This window comes from Lithobates pipiens, unplaced genomic scaffold (assembly GCF_037356315.1).
Source record: "Lithobates pipiens isolate NorthernLeopardFrog02 unplaced genomic scaffold, aLitPip1_a1.2 Scaffold_18, whole genome shotgun sequence".
In the NCBI taxonomy this organism is placed as follows: Eukaryota; Metazoa; Chordata; class Amphibia; order Anura; family Ranidae; genus Lithobates; species Lithobates pipiens.
In genome coordinates, this window is record NW_027507758.1 from 60,811,160 (window position 1) to 60,836,577 (window position 25,418).

General features: G+C 42.9%; 1 protein-coding gene and 1 long non-coding RNA gene across 2 annotated transcripts in view; one reads left to right on the forward strand and one right to left on the reverse strand.

Moving 5' to 3' along the window:
• Positions 1–25,418, reverse strand: part of RD3 (RD3 regulator of GUCY2D) — a 118,387-nt gene that overhangs the window by 22,436 nt on the left and 70,533 nt on the right. The gene's annotated exons all lie outside the window — the stretch shown is intronic.
• Positions 10,911–25,418, forward strand: part of LOC143987160 (uncharacterized) — a 41,479-nt gene continuing 26,971 nt past the window's right edge. Inside the window, exon 1 of the long non-coding RNA XR_013276604.1 lies at positions 10,911–11,231. This is a non-coding gene — a long non-coding RNA (uncharacterized LOC143987160). The remainder of the gene's footprint in view (positions 11,232–25,418) is intronic.

Sequence of the window (25,418 nt, forward strand, 5' to 3'; positions counted from 1 at the left end):
TGGTGTGCGTTGTTGTGGAGTACACAGTGCCGAGGCCTGGATCAAAGCAAGTTGTGCTCTTTATATTTTCTTTTTTTCAACTTTATCGGAATGTCAAAAAATAACATTCCATTCATGTAGTGCATTGCGATGTGCTGTCATAAAAAAAAAAAAATTGGTGTATGTTCTACTTTTTATCAGGGCACACTACTGCAGCACAGTGGTGCAAACTGAAAAAATAGGATGTAAGGCACTTTTGCTTGTCCATGTGTTGGGACTGTGCTGGGCAACGACGCCCATCTCAGCCCGGTGCACCTGGTGTGAATAGGCCCCTAGACTAATGAAGGTACAGCTCAACATTTCATGCTTCTATTAGACTGCTACTTTATTGTGTCTCTCAAAGAAAAGGAGTGATTCATCTCACACTGGATTTTAATGAATCTATTCATCTCTGTCTAAGCCTCATTAATAATGACGCCGCCAGCGATCTAATTGAAGTCAAAATAAACAGTGAAGGTGAAGCGCACAAGTGTGGACTTTTGATTCTTTGTCACACAAATCACAAATTTAATCAAAGTACATTATGTCTGTTTTTTTAATAAGCACCTGGACAGGCTGCAAAACAAGAGAGCGGTCACATTGTCTCCAACTGTCCTTCATCAGGGCCTGTCCCTTCTGTATCTCACCCACACAATGGTCCCTCTTAAGCCGTGTACACACGGGCGGACTGTCTGGCCAACTAAGTCCGTCAGACAATCCGACGGACAGTCCGTCCTACTTTCGAATGAACGGACTTGACCACACACGATGAACAGACAGTCCGTCGAAAGCTTGTGCGATGACGTGTACAGCACGTACGACGGGACTAGAAATAGGACGTCCAATACACTGCAATTCAACCTTTTGCCGTGTAAATCCTTTCTGAGCATGCGCCATACTTAGTCCGTCGAACTAGCCTACTCACGAGCGGACTGTCCGCTGAAACCAAAGTTGGACGGACAATATTACGGAAATTCCGAAATACTTAGTCCGCCAGACTGCACGCTGAAAAAGTCCGCTGAAGCCCACACACGAGCGGACTGTCCGCTGAAATGTGTTTCGGCGGACTAAGTTGGACAGACAGTCCGCCCGTGTGTACGCGGCTTTAGACACTGGTACTCCAGCCAGTTTGCTCCATACACTCACTAAATAAATGTTTTATCTGCTAACATTTTTTAAAGCTGTATTAACCTCTGGAAGGTTTACCCCCCTCCGTGACCAGGCCATTTTGTGTAATACGGCACTGCGTTACTTTAACTGACCATCGTCTGACACTGTACCCAAATAAAATGAATAGAGCTTTCTTTTGGAGGTATTTGATCACCTCTGCCTTTTTTTCTTTCTTTTTTTGCGCTATAAACAAAAAAAGCAACTTTGAAAAAAATAAAAAGGTTAATTTTTTACTTGAGATTGTAGGCCATACCTCCCCAAAATAAAATCATTTTCCAAGCTACAGCCCGAAATTAATAAACACCATTCCATTTTTTTTTTTGCAACATTTTAGCCGCGGGTCACCTTTATTGGTTCACATAAAAAACAACAATTGTATTTCCTTTTATTGTTAAATAATAACTTTAGCATAAATTTAACCATCTCAGCCCCAGAAGAATTTACCCCCTTCCTGACCAGAGCACTTTTTGTGATTCGGCACTGCGTTGTTTTAACTGACAATTGTGCGTTTGTGCAATGTGATACCCAAACAAAATTGACAGGCTTTTTTTCCCTGCAAATAGAGCTTTCTTTTGGTGGTATTTGATCCACTCTGCGGTTTTTATTTTTTGCGCTATAAACAAAAAAATAGTGTAAATTTTGAAAAAAAACGCATTCTTTTTTAAATTTTCTATAATAAATAGTTCATGCCCTCCAGCAGAATGTATGAGTTTATATGGATGAGACAAACCATTTAACACTAGCATGGGTGCTTAATGAGTTCTGGACCACCAACCGCATATATACTGTGACAGGCCAGCCTTGTTTACCATCCCTCCCCAAAAATGGAGCACCAGCCGCCACTGGTGGGATCATGGAGAATGAATGTAGCCTCTAACAGGAAGTCAAATCACAGCAATGAAAAAAAAGGGAATTTGGAGATTTGGTAGAGGCTGAGAGCAATAGAAGGGACGTTTTGAGTTAAAGCAGTTGTAAAGGATAATTCTCTTTAATTAAAAAAAAAGTTATGCTATGTTATCTCCTTTTCTGCTGTTCCCCTCCTCTCCTCCGAGTGCCCCTTTAGCAAGTTGCTTGTTATGGGGGCAGTCATGCTGGTGCACTTCCGAGCCAGGCTGTGTACGTCCAAAGACACACACACACACTGCATGTCTCAGCCCTGCCCCCCGATCTCTTCTCACAGAAATTGATTGACAGCAGCAGGAGCCAATGGCTCCCTCTGACCTCAGAGCCTCCTGTTAGATCAGGGAGAAGGGAGAGAAGACCTACAGCTGGGCACAGTCCTTGATCGAGAGAGGGTAAGTGTTGGGGGGGGGGGGAAACAGGTATTGGAAGTTTTTCCCCCCCCTTAATGCATAGAATTAAGGGGACCGTTCAGGTGCATAGAATGCATTAAGGTAAAAACCTTTTGAATTTATAACCACTTTAAACACTTCAGCCCCGGAATATTTACCCCCTTTATGACCAGGCCATTTTGTGCGATATGGTACTATGTTACTTTAACTGACAATTGCACGGTCGTGTGACACTGTACCCAAAAAAAAAAAAACGACGTCCTTATATATAATATAGCTTTCTTTTGGTGGTATTTGATCACCTCTGTGGGGTTTTTTTTTTTGTGCTATAAATAGAAAGTAAAAAATGTTATTTTTTTCCAAAATTGTCGGTCTTTTATTGCTATTAAAACATAACCAACAAAAAAAATGTAGAAAATCTAATTTCTTCATCAATTTAGGCCAATATGTATTCTGCTACATATTTTTGGTAAAAAAATCCCAATAAGCGTATATTGATTGGTTTGCACAAAAGTTATAGCGTCTACAAACTATGGGATATATTTATGGATATTTATGGATTTTTTATTTATTTATTTACTAGTAATGGTGCCGATCAGTGACTTATAGGGGGACTGCAATGTTGTGGTGGAAAATCAGACACCGAACTACACTTTTTTGGGTACCAGTGATACAAATACAGTGATCAGTGCTAAAAATATACACTATCACTGTACTAATGACACTGGCTGGGAAGGGGTTAACATCAGGGACAATCAAAGGGTTAACTTTGTGCCTAGCCAGTGTTTTTTTTTTTAAAGGGAGGTGCTTTTACTAGGAGGAGGCATTGATTCATGTTCCTGCTTTGCAGAGACACAGGATACATGTCTTCCCTACTGACAGAATGGCAATTTGCCTTGTTCACACAGACTACCATTTTGCCTCTACAGGATGATCGGCGGGTGCTGGTGGACATTGAGTCCACCGTACCTGCTAATTGGCTCCCACTATCTATAATCACAGTGGGAGTGAGCCTCCGGCATGCCCAAAATCCTGAAGTGCAGGCTCACATATACTATATATATATATATATATATATATATATATATATATATATATGTGTGTGTGTGTGATCCTGTGCACAGAGGCCGCTCTGTACCAGTAAAACTGCTATAGCGTGATCAGCAAGTGGTTAAGAATACAGACTAGAATATGTTTTGTTTTTTTAACCAAAGTTTAGCATCACTTTAAACTTTAAACAAACTTTTGTAGCGTACAGTATATACTTACATAGTTACCTAGTTACATAGTTAGTCAGGTTGAAAAAAGACACAAGTTCATCCAGTTCAACCACAAAAAAAAAAAAAATGAATATCATACAATCCCATATACCCAATCCTATATCCACAGTTGATCCAGAGGAAGGCAAAAAACCCCAGCAGAGCATGATCCAATTTGCTACAGCAGGGGAAAAATGTCCTTCCTGATCCCCCGAGGGGCAATCGGATTTTCCCCGGATCAACTTTACCTATAAATGTTAGTACCCAGTTAAATTATGTACACCTAGGAAAGAATCCAGGCCTTTCTTAAAGCAATCTACTGAGCTGGCCAGAACAACCTCTGCAGGGAGTCTATTCCACATTTTCACAGCACTAAGTCCTCTTTCACATGGGGCGGATCCGTGCTGATCTGCCCCGTGGACATCAGCTCTGCTCAGCGGGGGATCGCTCCGTCGATCCCCGCTGAGCAGGAAGATGACAGGTCTGTCTCTGCACACTGTGCAGGGATGGACCTGTCAGAGCGCCGCTTTCCCCTATGGGAGATCGGATGACGACGGACCACAGAGTCTAGTGTCACCCGATCCGATCCGATGACGGATGGAAAAGTAGGTTTTTCCTCAGTCACACTTTTTCAGATCGGAGCGGGTCGGATGTCAGTGGACATGTAACCGCTGACATCCGACGCTCCGTAGATCTCTATGGAGCATCTGTTCAGGTCCGCCTAAAAAACTGACAGTCGGACCTGAACAGATCGGTCATGTGAAAGAGGCCTTACTGTGAAGAAACCTTTCCATATTTGAAGATGAAATCTCTTTTCTTCTAGACGTAAAGAGTGCCCCCGTGTCCTCTGTGTTGACCGTAAAGAGAATTACTCAACACCAACTTCACTATATGGACCCCTTATATATTTGTACGTGTTGATCATATCCCCCCTTAATCTCCTCTTATCAAGAGTGAATAAATTCAGTTCCTCTAGTCTTTGCTCATAGCTGAGTTCCTCCATGCCTCTTATCAGTTTGTTTGCCCTTCTCTGCGCTTTCTCCAGTTCCCCAATATCCTTTTTGAGAACTGGTGCCCAAAACTGAACTGCATATTCCAGATGAGGTCTTACTAATGATTTGAACAGGGGCAAAATTATATATTTCTCTCTGGAGTCCATACCTCTCTTAATACAAGAAAGGACTTTGCTCGCTTTGGAAACCGCAGCTTGGGTTTGCATGCTATTATTGAGCTTATGATCTACCAAAAACCTCAGATCCTTCTCCACTATGGATCCCCCCAGTTGTACTCCCCCTAGCATGTATTATGCATGCATATTCTTAGGCCCCAAGTTCATAGCTTTACATTTATCAACATTAAACCTCATCTGCCACATAGTCGCCCAATTAGACAGAGAATTGAGGTCGGCTTGTAAATTGGAGACATCCTGTAAGGACGTTATTCCGCTGCATAGCTTGGTGTCATCTGCAAAGACGTAAATGTTTCTTTTGATCCCAGACCCAATATCATTTATAAAGATATTAAAAAGTAAGGGTCCCAGCACTGAACCTTGGGGTACACCGCTGATAACGTTGGACCATTCAGAGTAAGAGTCACTAACCACTACTCTCTGAATTCTGTCTTTTAGCCAGTTTTCTATACATTTACAAACTGATATTTCTAAACCTGTAGACTTTACACATGAGCCGTGTGTACGGAACTGTATCGAAAAGCTTTTGCAAAGTCCAAGTATACCATGTCCACCGCCACCCCTCTGTCCAAGGTTTTACTTACCTCCTCATAAAAAGAAATCAGGTTTGTCTGACAACTTCTGTCTTTCGCAAATCCATACTGTCTGTTGCTTAAAATATGTTTTTCCTGCAAGAGCCCATCTATGTGGTCTTTTATTAATCTCTCCAGTATCTTCCCAACTATAGAAGTTAAACAGGTCTATAGTTACTTGGTAAAGACTTTGGCCCTGCACCAATCCAGTGGTACTATTCCTGTCATTAATGAGTCCCTAAAAATTATATACAAGAAATGGGGAGAAGTTGGGACTCTATATGAGGCAGAGACCCGGTGGGGTCTCATGCCTCCATCCCTGTCAATATGAGAAAAAGAAAAAAGGCGTGACTTTATATGAAGCACACAGTCAATAGTGAGGGGTCCAGAAATGATATATTTATTATAAAACATGATGAAAAATTACATACAAATAGGTACATGGGTCACAAAAAATCATCTATGTTACATATATTTATATTATATCGGTATTACACATTGCATATACAGAGGCTCATAGTTCATCTATATTACATATATCAATATTGTATCAGTATTACACATTGCATGTACGGAGGCTCTACGTGTTTCGTGGAGTATTTATATCCACTCTTCAGGAGCAACAATGTGTATTATCTGAAATGAAGAATAATAAGTTTCAGGTCAATGCTTTTAAAAAAAAATAAAAATATAAAAAATATATAACTTGGGAATTAACCCTGGTTATAGAAATACTCACAGCTACCGTGCAGTGAGTGCAATAGTGATAGCTGGAGGCTCCCCAAGGGGCATCTTTTCCGGGAGCTGTGCTGGCGTCCCGCGCACCCAAAACCCCCACATGACAACACCCAGGGTGGACAGAACTCCAAAGGGTGGTGGTCCCTAGGAATGGTTATGTATGTGATTGAAGACCTCTAAAGAGTTTCTAGAAGAAATGTGAGGGTAAATAAAGTGACATGTGAACAAAAAAAAATGAATAGTATGAACGTGTACACAATATAACAGTAGGGTATTGTACCTGTGTCAGTGATGGTATCAGTGAAAACCAAAACCATTGAATCTCATGTAGTGTGTAATAACCAAATCCAAAATAAAAAATTATATAAAATAAAATTCAAAAAATGTGAGTGGGTGCATTATCTTGGATACCTTACCTAGTGCTGAGAGATGTGAAGCAATGAAGTGAAGTGCTGGGTGCTAGCAATGTAAGAAGGGAAGACCTGTGAGAAATGCCGACCCAGAATGGGACACATAAGGGCGTGCACGATAATCACCTGCAAACGCCACGCTAGCATGCAAGGTGGGGGGAGGTGCCTGTGGCCGAGAGACCAAGTCTTGCGGTGTTTGGCGCCAATGCCGCTGCCGTGTGCTGCTGATAGAAAACACCAGGCGCAATGGTGCTCAGAAGAATGCCACACCCATGGTGTATAGGGCGTGGCATCGATGCACAGCTTGGCAGTATCCCAACCCTCCCAGAGAATCATGGGGGAGGGGAGGGGAGGGGAGGAGATCCCGCGGTGTACATCGCAACTCCCGGATATGAAGTGAGCTGATGGCTCAAGGATCCAGATCACAGGGTACTAATTATGTAGGTGTCAAAATAACTAAATATTTGATTAATTTGATGGAACAAGCATAGACCACCTATAAAATATGTGATACCTTAGCAAGGTGACCCATGTACCTATGTGATACCATATGTGATATGTGATACCTTAGCAAGGTGACCCAGGTACCTATTTGTATGGAATTTTTCATCATGTTTTATAATAAATATATCATTTCTTGACCCCTCACTATTGACTGCGTTCTTCATATAAAGTCCGGCCTTTTTTCTTTTTCTCATATTGACAGGGATGGAGACATGAGACCCCACCGGGTCTCGGCCTCATATAAAGTCCCAATTTCTCCCCATTTCTTGCCAGTGCAAATAGGGATGGAAGCACGCACCTTGTATAGCGTCAGGTCTGACTATAGTAATCAGAATAATTTTATTGCAGTTGGTCTGTTCAACCTGTTTCACTAATTTTTAACCTTGCTAAGGTATCACATATTTTATAGGTGGTCTATGCTTGTTCCATCAAATTAATCAAATATTTAGTTATTTTTACACCTGCATAATTAGTGCCATGTGATCTGGATCCTTGAGCCATCAGCTCACTTCATACCCAAGAGCTGCGATGCACACAGCGGGATCTCCTCCCCTCCCCTATGTTTCTCTGGGAGGGTTGGGATACCGCCGCGCTGTGCATCGACGTCACGCCCTATACACTATGGGTGCGCTGTACTTCTGAGCACCATTGCGCCTGGTGTTTTCCATTAGCGGCACACAGCGGTGGCATTGGCGCCAAACACCGCAAGACTTGGTCTCTCGGCCACAGGCACCTCCCCCCTCCTTGCACACTAGCGTGGTGTTTGCGGGTGATTGTCGTGCGCGCCCTTATGTGTCCCATTCTGGGTCCGCATTTCCCACAGGTTGGTCTTCCCTCCTTACATTGCTAGCACCCAGCACTTCACTTCATTGCTTCACATCTCTCAGCACTAGGTAAGGTATCCAAGATAATGCACTCACTCACATTTTTTGCATTTTATTTTATATTATTTTTTTATTTTGGATTTGGTTATTACACACCACATGTGATTCAATGGTTTTGTTTTTCACTGATACCATCACTAGCACAGGTACAATACCCTACTGTTATATTGTGTACACTTTCATACTATTCATTTTTTTATTTTTATTTTTTCATGTCACTATATTCACCCTCACATTTTACTCTTTAGACGTCTTCAATCACATACATAACCATTCCTAGGGACCAATACCCTTTGGAGTTCTGTCCGCCCTGGGTGTTGTCATGTGGGAGTTTTGGGTGCGCCGGGCGCCAGCACAGCTCCCAGAAAATATGCCCCTTGGGGAGCCTCCAGCTATCACTATTGCACTCACTGCACGGTAGCTGTGAGCATTTCTATAACCAGGGTTAATTCCCAAGTTATATATTTTTTATGTTTTTATTTTTTTTAAAAGCATTGACCTGAAACTTATGCTTCATTTCAGATAATACACATTGTTGCTCCTGAAGAGTGGATATAAATACTCCCCGAAATGCATAGAGCCTCCGTACATGCAATGTGTAATACTGATACAATATAGATATATGTAATATAGATGAACTATGAGCCTATGTATATGAAATGTGTAATACCGATATAAAATAAATATATGTAACATAGATGAATTTTTGTGACCCATGTACCTATTTGTATGGAATTTTTCATCATGTTTTATAATAAATATATAATTTCTTGACCCCTCACTATTGACTGCGTGCTTCATATAAAGTCACGCCTTTTTTCTTTTTCTCAAAAATTTTAATTACAGAGCTCAATTCTTCTAGGATCCGTGGGTGGATGTCATCAGGTCCAGGTACTTTATTCACCTTTATTCTGTCTAAATATTTCTGGACCATATCACTTTTGAGCCATTGTGGATCATCGGGGCTGTGTCAATACCACCCCCATTATGGACATGAGCTCCCCCATGCTCCTTTGTATACACAGAGCTGAAGAATTTTTAAAATAAATTAGCCTTCAATTTGTTCCCAGTCACCAACAATTTTTGGGGGCTTGTCCTACTATCTTTTGCAATATGTCTTTCGTTTTGAATTTTTGCACACTTTTTACATATTCTGTTATATTCTTTGCACTTCAAAGAACTTCAGCACCACTATATTTAAAAAAAAAAAGCTTCAGATATTCTTAAATACAAACTTTTTTTATTTATTTTTTTATTTTAGAGATCTCATACCATTAAAAGTGTATATGCCAGCGGTCCCCAACCTTTTTGGCACCGGGGACCGGTTGCGTGGAAGAAAATTGTGGCAAGGCCCGGGGTGGCGGAGGTTAGGGATGGCACGCGATGGGTAAGCGATTTTTTTCGCGGGCAATTTGTCAGCGCATTATTTCTTTATTACTGTTATTACATTGTAGTATTAAATGAAATTGTTCAACTCACCATAATGCAGAATCAGTGGGAGCCCTGAGCGTGTCACTGGCCATGTCGCCTGCCACCATAGTTACATAGTAATGTTGAATAAAGACACCAGTCCATCCAGATGTAGTATAGCCGCCACAGATGAAGGCAGGGCCCCCACAGAAGAAGGTAGCCCCCCCAATAGATGAAGGTAGCCCCCCAATAGATGAAGGTAGCCCCCCAGATGAAGGTAGCCCCCCCCCACAGATGAAGGTAGCCCCCTCACAGATGAAGGTAGCCCCCCACAGATGAAAGTAGCCCCCCCACAGATGAAGGTAGCCCCCTCACAGATGAAGGTAGCCCCCCCACAGATGAAGGTAGCCCCCTCACATATGAAATTAGTGCCCCCACTAGGCCCTGCACACTCCATGCACACAGGTGACCCACTCCCAGTCAGTCCCCGCTCACACTCACCCTGTCACTGGTAGTGTTGTCATACTCGCCCGCACCTCTCCTCCAGAGCTCAGTCATGTTGGTGAGTGTTCAGTGATGAGGGCTGAGGATTAGCAGCAGGTAAGTATATGGAGGGATCAGAGGGGAGGGGGTGGCTCCCTGCTCTCCCGGAAGAAGTGTGCACTCGTCTCCTCTCAGCTCTATCCACCCTCAGCCTCGTTACCAAGGGACACCAGTGGCTTCTCTGCTACTGTGGGCTGTCCTGGAGGTGATGGTGTGCTGCACCTTCCCCTATGACAGAAAGGCGGGGTGAGGCCAGTGAGGAGGGGGCACGTTCATTCACATCGTACGGGGAGTGTCCGTGTGAGAGACAAAGGGAGGGTCCACTCTGCATAACAAACAACACAGCGCTCAGCAATAGACAACACTAACTGCTGTGTACAGGAGGTGAGGGAGAGCACGTGACCACACTGAGCAATGGAATGCGCGCTTCACTCTCACCATCCCCGACATTGTTCATCCACTCCGAGGGAACTTCACATTCTACAGCTGGCAGCCGGGCTCTCTCATGCCACCCGTCCGCACCGGCGGCCCGGCTGCAGAAGAGCCACGGCCCGGTAGTGGGCCGCGGCCCGGGGGTTGATGACCCCTGGTATATGCTGTTGCATTTATGCTCATTTTTAAGCTGATCAGTTAACGGTTCTATATTATATGTAGCACCCTCTACCTAAAGGTAGGTGCTAAAGTAGTATTTTTTCAGGGCTCAGGTGCAGGTAAATTTAGCCAGGCTTGTGTATTTCTTTCAGGCCTGGTTGTTTTGATCTGGGAATGGGAGTGTCAGTAGAGTTGGGGGTGTGGCCACCTGTATTCTGGCTCAGAAATCCTCCCCTGCTTTCAGAAGGATTTGTTCTGAAAAGGAGGCTGGACTTGAGACCTGAGTGGCAGGCAGCTCATGTGAGGAGCCCTGACCAATCATTAAATTGTGTTGGCAGGGGGCAGGCCTCCCATATAAGCTGGGGTCACATGCTTCCAGGGAGGACTTGTGGACAGCAGGAAAGACAACATGGAGTGCTGAGGTGCTGTATCAGGCGCCCCTACACGTGCGTGCAGAGGAGGAATGGAGGAGCCGCTAGGAAGGAGTCCTAGGGAAAGATCTTCATCTCTATGAGGAAGTATCAAGTTTCTGTGGCCAGAGAACACAAGACTTGCATGCTGGAGAAGATCACGTAGAAGTAGCAGTAAAGTGGCGGAAGTAGATTGGCGTTCTGTGAACGGGGAACACAGGAATTTGATCCAAAAGAGAAGGTCAGTGTAACGTAAAGAAAAGTAAAAGCTGGAGAGTAGAGAGTAGAGTAGTTCTATCTTATGCCATGTGCCAAGTCATCAGGAGGGGAGATCCTGTGTGTGCACATTGGTAACAACTTCCAGAGACTGTGAGGCTGTTTAATTCTCAGAGCCATGGAAGATAGGCGGTATAGGCCTTTGGAAAACCACATCAGTCTAGAGGGGAATTATTTAGAGTGATTCTTCTTGTTCCAACTGAAAGCAGTGAGTAGTAAATCTTCAGTCAGATATGTCAAGTAACAGAAGCAACGCTGTATCCTGGCTTAGGCTGACAAGGCCCAGGCCTAGGGCAGCACTTTGCAGGGGGGCAGCACGGAAAGAGTCCCTTCCGGCTTGAGCTACACTGTTAATGTAGAGGCAGTCTCATGGGGTGGACTGGGCTGAGAAGCAAATTAGTCTAGAGCCCCCATAAATCGGCCGCACTGCTTTCGATATACGGGCGACCCGCATTCCGCAACTGTGGGGGGGGGGTTGCAACTGTGGGGGGGGGGGGGTTGCCGCTTCTAATTTTGACTGTCCTATCATCCTGGACCATAAACCTTCCTCACTGTGCTATATGTTCTCTGCTGCACCATTGGCATGGTTATATCTTCAAATGCCGCGTACACACGATTGGAATTCTCATCGGAAAAAGCTCTGATGGTTTTCCTGACAGAATTCCAACGGAATTCTGCTCAAGCTGTCTTGCCTGCACACGGTCACACCTAATTCTGAACGCTTAGAACGCGGTGATGTACAACACCTACAACGGGACTAGAAAAAGGAAGTTCAATAGCCAGTAACCAATAGCTTCCATCTCGTAGTTGAATCTGAGCATGCGTGAGTTTGTTTTTCTTTTATTCTTTCTTTATTTAATTTTTCAGAGTATTTTATTACAAACAGGCCATAAAAAGAAACAATAATATCACATATTTAATAACTAACAAATGTCCTTAGAAAAGATTCTTTCTCACCCCTTCCAATCCCTCATCCGCATCAGACCTACCATCCTGATTTTTTTACTATGCATGCTTCCGATTTTTCACCCTTTCCTCCCTCCCCCCAAACCCACCCTATCCCGGCCCTCCCATCCACACCCCAATATGTGTGGGAGGGAGGGGAGCCCCCCCCCCCAAAGTCCATATATCTCACTATATTCCTTTGTTAACTTAAATATTTTCCATCTCTCCCACTTCCTCTGGGATACCCTACTTCCACCCTCTTCATCTACTTTAAGTCCTTCCATTCTGTATATCTCCTCTGTTTTTTCTAACCACTCCCTTACTTTAGGGGGTTCTACTTCCCTCCACTTTTTCAGGATCAGGCTTTTGGCCACATTCAACAAATGAATTATGAGGGAATTTCTATATTCTTTTATTGGAGTGTCTATACCATGGAAAAGGCAGGTCCAGGGATTCTCGGGTATCTGGACTTTAGTTATTACCTTTATGTATCTTATTATTTCTCTCCAGTAGTTTTTAATCTTTGGGCAATTTCACCATATGTGGGCCATGTTCCCCAGTTGTCCACAGCCTCTCCAACATTCCCCAGATTGGCCTATTTGGAATTTTGCAACTGTATCGGGAGTCCTATACCACCTTGCTAAGCATTTGAAATTTGTTTCTGTCATCCTAATATTTATTACTATTATTACATAGGTCTATTATTATTATAGACCTATGTACCAGCTTTAAAATATTCTCTAAATTCTGTTTCTCACCTCGTGGGCCTATTTCTTTTTCCCATTTTTTTTATATATGTTGGCACCTCCAATTCACCTTCCCGTCTCAGTATCTTGTATATCTGTGAGATCCCCAACCAAGCAGTTTTCCCCTCACTTATCAGCTCAAATGCTGTCAGTTTTTCTCCATCTCTCAGTGGTCGGGGTAACGCTTAGTGCCCGTTCACACAGGGGCGACGCGACTTGCAGCGCGACTCACAGACGCGACCTGCACACGACTTCAGCGGCGACTTGCAAAATGACTTCTGTATAGAAGTCAATGCAAGTCGCCTGAAGTCGCCCCGAAAATACTACAGGAACCTTTTTCTAAGTCGGAGCGACTTGAGTCGCTCCTATTAGAACGGTTCCATAGTACAGAACGGAGCGCGACTTGTCAGGCGGCTAAGTCGCCTGACAAGTCGCGGTAGTGTGAACGGGCACTTAGACGCTGTCTAAGCTGGAGGTATCGCTATTCATTTAAGTCCAATCTTTTTCTTTCTTTAGTGTTTCTAATGTTTTAATTTCCCTCCTTTTATTATATGTCTCAATTGAATATTTTCTTTTTTTATCCACTTCCCTCCCAAAGTGCTTTTTTTCTGGTGGAAAGAGATCATTCTCTTTTAAATATATTAATGGGGAGTTATATTTCCACTTATTGTGTTTGTGTACCCCCTCCCAAACTCTAAACACATTCTTTGTGAGTGTTAGTTTTGTACCCCCCAATGATCTATATTGTGGTGGTGTCCAGATATTCTTCCCTAAGTTTGTGCCTGCCATTCTGTGCCCTATTTCTACCCATCTTTTTTTACTCTCTAATCTTGTCCATTCTACTACCCGTGTTAATACTACTGCTTCGTAATATTTTTTAAAGTCTGGTACACTTAGTCCTCCCTGCTCTTTTTCCCGCTGCAGGATCCTTAAAGATATTCTTGGTTTCTTATTCTGCCAGATACATTTTGAGATTAAAGTCTTAATAATTCTAAAGTACGCCGGAGGGATATGAATCGGGAGCATCTGGAATTTATACAATATTTTCGGCAGTATAATCATTTTTAAGGCGTTTATCCTTCCCATCCAGGATAGGGGTTTAATTACAATCCTCCTTATTTCTTCTTTTAACTCTTCCAGGAAAGGGATATAATTAGCATGGTAATTCTTTTTTTTTTCAATTGATAATGTAAATTTTATCCCTAAATACTTAATTTCCATCTTCCAGAGGAAGGGAAATTCCTTCTGGATACTCTGCTCTTCTTTTTGATTGACATTTACATTTAATATTTCTGATTTCCCAGGGTTAATTTAGAAATTGGACAGCTCCCCATATTTCTTAATAGCCTTTACCAAATTTGGCATGGAGATTCGGGGGTTAGAGACATAGAACAGTACATCATCCGCAAATGCTGCTAGCTTGTGTGTCTCTCCCCCGACTCCTACCCCCCCCCCCTCCATGTCGGGGTTTCCTCTTATTGTCTCCAAGAATGGTTCCAATGCCAACACGAATAATAAAAGAGACAAAGGACACCCCTGCCTGGTCCCATTGTACATCCTAAAAGGGGTGGATAGTATTTTATTAATTCTTACAGCTGCCATTGGGCTGTTATAAAGTACTTCTATCCAGCCCCTAATTCTGGGGCCGAAACCCATTCCTGCCAGAATACCCATCATGAATCCCCAGTCTACTCGGTCGAAAGCCTTTTCAGCATCAATCGATAAGAGTAGACTGGGGATTCCGCTCTCCCGCATTTTCTGGAGTAGTAATATGGTTCTTACTCCATTATCTTTACCTTCTCTCCCCACCACGAATCCCACTTGATCCGGGTGAACTAGGCTCGGCATCAACTTTTTTATCCTGGTGGCCAAAACTTTAGCAAACTGCTTAGTATCTATGTTTAATAATGAAATCGGTCTATAATTTGAACATATTGTATTCTCTTCCTTCTTTCAAAACAGTAGTAATTGTAGCTGTCGATGCTTCCTTGCTCAATCCAAATTTAGTTCCCAACCCATTATAATAAGCGCTGAGTTTTGGGGCTAATATTTCTCTGAATTTTTTTAAATATTCAATAATGAAGCCGTCAGGCCCAGGACTCTTCCCTCCCGTGGCCTCCTTTATTACCTGATCTACTTCTTGTACTGTTATTGGGTTCTCCAATTCTTGCACTAACTCCTCTGGTAATCTGGAGACTTTTGCTTGAAATATATATTCTTTAATTTTTTTTCTTTCCTATTAATCTCTTGTTGTCCTGTCCGTGCACCCTTTGCTGAATAGAACTGCTCATAATATTCCCTGAAAACTCCCGCTATAACCTTGGTTTTATATACCGGCTCCCCATTCCTGGTTTAATATTTTCTCGATATAGTTTATAGATCTTTTTTTCCTCAGTATCCTAGATAGGCACTTACTGTTTTTATTCCCCCATTGATATCTCTGTTTCGCAATTCTGTTATATGTCATCCTCATTTCTTGTTCCATTAATTCCTTTAACTCCTCCCTTTTAGTTATTCATTTATGCTGTAGGTCCAATTCTTGTCCTCCTGTCTTGCTATACTCTTCTTTATGGCATAGTTCTAATTTATAAATTTCCTCCCTTAATAATCTACTCTTGTTGTTTCTTTCTCTTTGCTCCTAATGGGATATACATTCCTCTAATATAAGCCTTATGGGCCTCCCAAATAGTATTCTCTGCAGTCTCTCCAGTTTCATTAATGGGGAAAAATAGCTCCAACTCCTTTCCTATTATTTCTTCCCCCTCTTCATCTAATAATTCCTTATTCAGTTTCCAGGAGAAAGGTGGTTTCTGCAGCCCCGGAACCTTGATTTTCATTATCACTGGAGCGTGATCTGACAATGTTCTAATTTCTATGTTTGTAGATATCACACAATCCAGTGCCCTATGTTCCACCAACCAGTAATCAATCCTGGTGTATGTCCCATGCACAGGGGAAAAATACTTAAAATCCCATCTCTTTGGGTGCTGCGTTCTCCAAACATCAATCAGCTGGAACTGATGCAGCGGATCCTTTATTGTTCTCAGCTGTATGTTCCCTATCCCCTGTGCATGGGACGTACTGTCCAGTTCCGGGTTCATGCTCAAATTTAGGTCTCCAGCGATAATCACCAGCCCACTCTTAAACTCCCAAGAGTTTCCTTGCAAAAAAATTGTTGGACCTCTATTAGGGCTATATATATTAACTAATACTTTATCCCCCATAACTTTCCCTTTAGGAAGAGGAATCTTCCCTCTGGATCTCAGAGCCTGTCCTCAAGAGTAAAGCGAACCTCCCTTCCTATACCAGTAGCCACCCCCTTTGATTTACATGTCATCGAATCACCATAATACCATTCCGGGTACCTCAAGGAATATAATCTAATCTTGCTTTCATAGAATAGATGAGTTTCCTGCAAAAAAACAATCCCAGCATCATACCGTTCCATCTCGTTCAAAACATTAAACCGTTTTGCTGATATATTTAGGCCTCTGACGTTTTATGTCAAGCAGTTAACTGTGGACATACTTTGAAAACAAAGCATCCTATTATCTTTCCCATTTAATCAAACCCAAGTTGGGAGACTCTATTCTCGAGGTTTCAGGCTGTAGGTTCATTTATTTATTTTTTTCCTGATGACATCACGCGGAACTTCCTCCTTCAGCCCAAGGGGTTTCCTTATCCTGTGTACTCTATCGATCTTTAACTCCTCTCCCTCTCCTCGCCCCAATAAGGGATTAAATATTTTTTCCATCTTTTCCTCTAAGTTCTCTCCGTTTTGTTCAGGCAAAGCTCTTATTTTCAATTTTTGGCATTTATTTTGGTTTTCCTGCTCTTCCATCTTATAAAGAAAGTCTCTCTGACTCGTTTGTAATTCTTTCACTTGTGTTTTTAATTCTGTAATTTCTTGCACTTGTTTCTCCGTTTTTTCCTCTGCCTCCTCTACTCTCCTCAACAGATGGCCCAGATCCATCCTAACGTTTATAATCTTGCTTTTGATCAGGTTTTCCAACCTCTCAAACATTGCCATCATCTCTATTTTGGTGGGCATTTGGGATATACTTTGTATGATCCTCTCCTTCCATAGTTTCTATTTCCCTCTCCATTTCCATTCCTTCTCGAGTTTTATCTCCTTGGGCCCCCTTCTGTTTAGCTGTCTCTTTCTTAGTGTTTTTTGTTGTTTCCTGGGCTTTTGGGGTTCCCCTCTTTTGTTGTTAAATATTTCTCTATTGAGCTTGCATTTACACTTGTATTTAGGCTCTCCCTTGGAGTTTTGGGTTCTGTAGTTTTTGAGAACGGCCTCTCATATTTTACATGTCCACCCTCTAAGCAATATACTTGTAGTACTTCAAAATACGCAGTCCAAGAGAGGGGGAGACTAATGATCGGATACCCTACTTCTTCATACCGCCTCTTCCCAAAGATGGAGAGACCTGTCTGATATTCTTTACTCTGGTCTGTCCCTTCTCCTTCAAAGCAAAATCAGTTTACCCTTTGACACAATTAGTAATCATTTTTCCTTTACCATATGAAGAGCGTTATATTAGTAGTAGGGTCCCATTAATTTAGGGAGGTTCTTAACCACTTCCCACCCGGCCAATGTATATATACGGCCGGGTGGGAGCCGCCTGCTCCTGATAGGACGTTCAGGAACGTCATTCAGGAGCAGCGGGATCGCGCGCGCGCGCGCCCGCGCAGCGGCGCGATCCCGATGTGCTCGTGTCACCCGGACACGGCACATCTCAGATCGGCAGGAGGGCTCTGTGATTGGCCCTCCTGATCACATGACGGCCGTGTCCAATCACGGCCGTCATGTGATGTAAACAAACAGCCGGTTGCTAGGCAATCGGCTCTCCTCTCCTCACACGGAAGTCACCGCTGAGAAGAGGAGAGCAGAACGCTGCAGCCGGCTGATGATCAGTGAGTATGGGCTGCTTTTCACAGCTTTTTACTCACTGATCATCAGTGTAGTGTAAACACACAACACACCACACAGTGAAAACACAGTCCCCACATATGTCCCCAAAACACACATGTCCCCAAAACATACATGTCCCCAAATAATAAAAACACATGTCCCTAATAATAAAAACATGTCCCCCACATATGTCCCACTAAAATCACATGTCCCAATGATTATCTGCACACATATGTACGTGATCACCTGCACACATATGTACATGATCATTTGCGTACATATGTCCGTGATCACACAAACCAATTATTATACACTTAACGGAATTTTTTTTACCAAAAACATGTAGCAGAATACATTTTGGCTTAAATTTATGACAAAATTTGATTTTATTGGATTTCTTTTCAAATAGAAAAAAGAAAATATTGTTTTTTTCCCAAATTTCCGCTTTTTTTGCGCTTATATCGCAAAAAAAAAAAAACGGAGTCGTGAATAAATAACACCAAAATAAAGCTCTATTTGTGCGAACAAAATGATAACAATTTCATTTGGGTACAGTGTAGCATGACCGCGCAATTGTCACTGAAAGCGCTAGAGCGCTGAAAGCTGAAAATTGGGCTGGGAAGGAAGGGGGTGAAAGTGCCCTGTATTGAAGTGGTTAATATATGATTTTAACTTTCACACAATTCAGGAGATTTTTTACCTTGAAAAGGGGGGTTAGAAGTTCTGTCCCCCCTTTTTTGTTTTTTATAACGAAAGAGAAAAATAACAGTTCACCAACAGTTCAATTAGAATCTTCCTCTAACGTAATCAACTCCTTTCTCAGATTTTTTTTCAATTATCATACAGGTTGAGCTGCTGATAGTAAAATAAAGTCCATCAAACCATCATATCCACTGAGCTATTTGACATATAAGAAGAAAAGTTTTTTGCTTGAGAGGAGAGGAGTAAGGAGGAGAGTGACGGAGGAGAATTGCCTTTCTTTCCCTTTATCCAGATCCGGATCCAATTGCCCTACTGCCTCTGCTTCTGGGTGTCTCCTCTGTCCCCATCAAGAGCTCCTTGTTCTCTATTTGCACTGTACAGTGCACCGGTTTAAAACATAGGGCATCAGACTGGAGGCTGTTCAATGGGGGTATGGAGAGGGAGGGGGGGCGTGTACTGTCTCCACTCAGGTCCAACACATATAGATAGCCCTGGCTGGCCTCAGGACTCACCTCCCCCGATTGGTCCTCCAGTCCGCTCAGTCGAACAGTCCGCCACCTCTTTTTACAGCCGCCGAGCTGTAAAGTGTGGAGTGCGTGTCCCAGAGGAGTCTCCGCTCGCAGCGGTCACAGAGCCCGGTGTCCCTTATGCTCCTGCCCGGCTCCCCATCCACCGCCCCTGCTGGCAGCCTCTCCGTGTATCCTCACAGGCACCACCATCAGGCTCCTCCCCCAAACATGTTACACGTCACGTCTGCATCCCCATGAGCATGTGTGAGTTTTGGCGTGTCAGAATTGCATACACACGATCAGAATTTCCGATAGCATGTTCTCAATTTTCCCGACGGAAAAACTTTCTATCAATTTTTGGCTGGCGGAAATTCGGACAGCTAAATTCCGATGGAGCATACACACAGTCGCATTTTCCGATGAAAAGCTCTCATTGGTCTTTTTCTGGCTGGAATTCTGATCGTGTACACGGCATTAGTCCTCTCCATAAAATTATCAGAAATGTGTGCTTCACTTCCTGCCCCATAGCCAAACAGGAAGTGAGAGTAAATCTATGCAAATTAAGGGAATCCATTGCCCCCCCCCCCAGGCCCTCAGAACTAGTGTCCCCACTCAAAAATATCAGGGGGCAGGTCTTAAACAGCAAGGGGTGTGGCCTTGACAGGAAGGGGTAGGTCATATTTAGATTAGGGGGTGCACGAGTTTAGTCAGGCCTGGGGTAGCACAAAACCTAAATACACTACTGAACAGAAGAAGCAATAGTCTGCAGTGAGGATTCTACACGGAAAATCAATATACTAGGCCCAGGCCATGGATGATACCCTTCAATATACAAAACCTATATGGGCATCTCATACCTCCCTTGTTTTCATTCAAGTGATATCCCATCAATAAAGAGGAAGAAAACCAAATCATGTCTTTACATGGTGCGTGGGAGCAGGGTGATTGGCAGATTGCTATAACCAACTCAGCAGGACTTACGAGGGTACCACTACATAGAACATGTATCTTTTTGGTGATGGAATATTATACTTCTCTTAGGGCTCATTTACACTTGTGGCTGTCATTGCTGCCTCTCTGAAAAGCCTCACACTGGGAGCGAGCTGTAGGTGGCGGCATGCACCCACGGCCAAAACTCGAAAGTGCAGAATTACATATATATATATATATTTATATCTCTATCTCGATTAAAAAAAAAACGATTAATCTAACACAAAAATTTTAATCAGTAACAGCCCTAATATATATATATATATATATATATATATATATATATATATATATATATATATATATATATATATTAGGGCTGATACTGATTAAACTTTTTGTGTTAGATTAATCGTTTTTTGTTAAATCGATTAATCGACTAATTTCAATTAATTATAACGCACATACAGATCCAACTACTTTTAGCTGATCTCCTTGCATTGCAACTCTGCATTAGTCAGTGGTAAATGTGGTGTACACTATATACAATCACCCGACACTAGTTAGTTTCCACAATCCATTACTTAATTTCACAGTTCACACAAATACGTTTTAAATTCAAACTGTAGCGCTGACGTAAGTAATTTTTTTTTCCACAGTAGTATGACAATCCCTCCACCTCCAGTCTAACTAATCACTCTCGCCTTATGGCATGGACCCCTGTGCAAACAGGTGGTCATGCAAGCGGGTATCAAAAGGGTTAACACGGAGCATTAACCACTTGAGATCCGCGCTATTGCCAAATGACGGCATTAGCACGGACCTACATTTCCGGGACTACGTCTATTGACGTCGTCCCGGTTACGAGCGGCCTGCGCGCCCCCTGAGGGGCGCGCGCGGCGCGCTCTGTGATCGGCGAGTCCATGAGACTCGCCTGATCACCGATCCGTGCAAGGGGTCGATCCCGACCCCTTATCACGTGATCAGCTGTCAGCCAATGACAGCTGATCATGTGATAGAACGGAGCCGGTAATCGGCTATTATTCCTCCTCGCACTGACAGCGCGAGGAGAAAAAAAAAAAGCCGATCACCGGCGGCCGTGATCGGGACATCAGTCCCGATCACGGCCATCAATACAAGGGACCACCTGCCACCTGCCAGTGCCCACCTGCCTCCCGCAGTGCCATCCTGAAGTAAAATAAAAAGCAAAAGTAAGTGCCCCCCGTCAGTGCCCCCCGTCAGTGCCCATAGTGCCCACAGTGCCACCCCACAGTGCCACCCCACAGTGCCACCCACAGTGCCACCCAATCTGCCTCAAAGGTGCTGCACCCCAGTGCCGCCCATCAGTGCCCAGCAGTGCCGCCCATCAGTGCCCAGCAGTGCCGCCCATCAGTGCCCAGCAGTGCCACCTATCAGAGCCACCTATCAGTGCCACCTATCAGTGCCCATCAGTCCCATCTATCTGTGGTACCTATCAGTGCCCATCCGTGCCACTTATCCGTGCCATCTTATCTGTGCCCATCTTTGCCCATCAGTGCCGCCTTATCTGTGCCCATCGGTGCCGCCTTATCTGTGCCTATTAGTGCCGCCTTAACTATGCCTATCAGTGCCCACCAGTGCAGCCTATCAGTGCCCACCAATGCAGCCCATCAGTGCCCACCAATGCAGCCCATCAGTGCCCACCAATGCAGCCTATCAGTGCCGCCTAATCAGCGCACTTCAATGAAGGAGAAAAATGACCCGTTTGCAAAATTTTATAACGAACTATTAAAACATGATTTTATTTTATTTTTTTTTGCATCTTTTTTTGTTTGTTTAGCAAAAAATAAAACTCCGAGCTGTAACTAAATACCACCAAAAGAAAGCTCTATTTGTGGGAAAAAAATGATAAAAATTTCATTTGGGTACAGTGTTGTATGCCCGCGCAATTGTCATTCAAAGTGCATCAGCGCTGAAAGCTGAAAATTGGTCTGGGACTGAGGGGGGTTTAAGTGCCCAGTAAGCAAGTGGTTAAACTTCTCTCAGGTCTCCTTAGATCTCAGCAAGGACGCCAGGTCATGGGTAGAAAGAAAAGATTTAAGTGCTCACAGCTTAAGTATAAGATTAAATTTTTATGTTCAAACACAAACTACTCACATAAAGATAATAAAAACACAGCATGTAAAGCCGACAATCATGTTTAGAGGTCGACCGATATGGGTTTTTCTCTGGCCGATGCCGATGCCGATATTTAGAAATCATGGTGGCCGATAGCCGATATATAATGCCGATTTTTTTGGGCTGATATGTTAGGCCGATTTTATTTTATTTATTTATTTTTAATCCCCCTTGATCTAACACACCTTTCCCACTGGGGCGTTTTTTAAGGCGCTTTTGGGCTAAAAATAGCGCCTGTAAAGTGCCTGCAAAATGGCTCCCCTGCAGTCTGTGTGAAAGACAGAGTGCTTTCACACTGAGGCGATGCGCTGGCAGGATCTTAAAAAAAAAGTCCTCCAAGCAGCACGTTTGGAGTGGTGTATACCGCTCCTCCACCACTCCTGCCCATTGATATGAATGGGCACCACTGCCGAAGCGGTGCTTCATGGGCGCATTTAACCTCTTCCTTGGCCGCTAGCTGGGTTATATGTGCCCCACTAGCAGCCAAATAGCACCGCTAAAATGATGGTAAAGCGCCGCTAAAACTTGCGTTTTACCATCAACGCCTGCCCGCTCCAGTGTGAAAGCAGCCTTCATTAGTGATACAGAAAATTTCTTACACTTAAACATTTATTAAACAAAACAAACCTCCAATCAGTTTACTTGTATGTATGATCTAGATTAAAAAAAAAAAAAAACCTATATATTAAATAAAAACGGGTAGTCAAAACTTTGGACAAAAAAAAAAAAATGGACTAACTTTACTGTTTTTATTTTATTTTTATTTTTTAAATGGTGTATTTTTTTCCCAAAAAAATGCATTTGAAAGACCTCTGTGCAAATGCCGTGTGACATAAAATATTGCAACAACCGCTATTTTATTCCCTAGGATCTCTGCTAAAAAAAATATATATATAATTTTTGGGGGTCTAAGTGATTTTCTGGCAGAAAATACAGGATTTTTACTTGTAAGCAACAAGTGTAAGAAAAGTATTTAAATGGTTTAACTGAGAACTTCTACACAGAGATGACTTCATTCATTCAGTGTAAACATTGTAACATTTAGTTCTTTTCTTGGCAGTCTGCCCAGAGAGGAGGAAAGTGTTGCTATGACAACTCAGCAACTCACACTGACTTCTTACAGAAGTCATTTCAAAGTCCCGCTGTAGAATCGGCTTTTTATCAGCAGAATCGGCCAATGCCGATTATTTAAAAAACGGCAAATATCGGCCGATATATCGGCCGGCCGATATATCGGTCGACCTCTAATCATGTTAGTTCCGTAGGGCAGCAGCGGGTGGCGTCATGCATAGCTCCTCCCCTGTAGGCATTACATTCAATCAGAACTTCAACGTCACTGGACTCCTCCCCCCATTCCCTTCATTAGCAGACGGAGGAGAAAGGAGGAGAGTCCAGTGACGTCGCCGGATCTCTGACGGAACTCCCTCAATACCCGGAAGCCGGCGGAGAGGCGAGTACCATTCAAAAGAATTTTGATCGATCAAAAAAATTAATCGATTAATCAAGGAATTAATCTTTCATTTCCACAGCTCTAAAATATATATATATATATAATCTGCTATATGTTGTTCGGCAAGTGGTTAAAATTAGAAGAAAAAAAGTGACCCAAAACCATCAGTTTCCATTATTTACAGAAATGTCTATTTTTAACTATGTATATCAACAGTAAATTCATGGTTGCATCTCACTTTTCTTTAAGACATCATGCCCTAGACTGGTGTTCATTACACTGAAAAATTTAAGTATTTGTTCTAAAGACGATGGCAGATTAAATTATGTGTTCATGATGAGTTTGACCAGTTCTTGGTTGCCATGACGATGTTAGCAATTTACAAACCACAGTTATAGCCTGATGATTTGCAAAAAAAAGATTCTTAATGGAAGATTGTTTTCTTGTCCTAAATATAGCTCTGTAGCATTGAGAATTGATTTGATAGGATGATCGCTTTTAACTGGCCCACCATTTGAAAAAGTTAGACTGAAAGGAGACATTTACAAAATGTGGCCCATGTGTGCGTAAGCCTAAAGAGAGATTGCAAAGGCTGACAGTAATTTGAACCCTGGGGCACCTGATTCCTTATTATACCTCTTTTTAGTGTTTAGTTTTAATTTCCCTTATTTGTAAACCAAATCATAAATGTTCCCTCTGCAGTGCTCCCCATTGGCCAACATACATTTTCTAATAAATTGTAAATATGTTACCTTCTTCTAACATTGCTTCTATGAAATCACATGACCACAATGGTCCAACTCTAATGCCGCGTACACACAGTCGGACTTTCTGACGGAAAATGTGGGTTCGAAGCTTGTTATCAGAAATTCCGACCATGTGTAGGCTCCATCGGACAGTTTCCATTGGAATTTCCGTCCCACAAAATTTGAGATCTGGTTCTCAAATTTTCCGAAAACAAAAACCGTTCACGTAAATTCTGATCATGTGTACACAATTCCGACACAGAATCAAGCAGAAGAGCTGCACTGGCTATTGAACTTCTTTTTTTTTTTGGCTTGTCGTACGTGTTGTACGTCACCGCGTTCTTGACGTTCGCAAAGTCTGACAACTTTGTGCGACCGTGTGTATGCAAGACAAGTTTGAGCCAACATTTGTCGGACAAAAATCCCATGGATTTTGTTGTGGGAACATGCGATCGTGTGTACGCAGCATAAGTCTTTCTTGTGGGGCTAGTGGGAGTGGAGATTTCATAGCTTAGAGCAGTGGTCTCCAAACTGCAGCCCTTTGCTTTCATTAACTGGTCCTTGGAGCACTATTCCTCCCACTGATAGGAGGCACTATTCCTCCTACCCGCACCAACGATGGGGTACTATTTCTTCCAATGACATCAACAGTGGGGCACAATTCCTTCTTCTGATATAAACATGGCACATGATTTCTTCCACTGATACCAATGATGGAGCACTGTTTCTCCCAATGACATCAACTATGTACAACTATTAATTTCATTGATACCAACTATGGGGTACTATTGCTCCCACTGACACCAATAATGGGGCACTGTTCCTCCCACTGACACCAATTATGGGGCACTATTTCTACCACTTATGCCACCAATAGGGCACTATTCCTACCACTGACACCAATGGGGCACTATTCCTCCCACTGACACCAACAATGTGGCATAATTCCTCTTATGGATATAAATGATGGAACGCTATTCCTCCCACTGATACCAATGATAGGACACTATTCCTTCCACTGACACCAATGATGGGGCAGATTTCCTTCC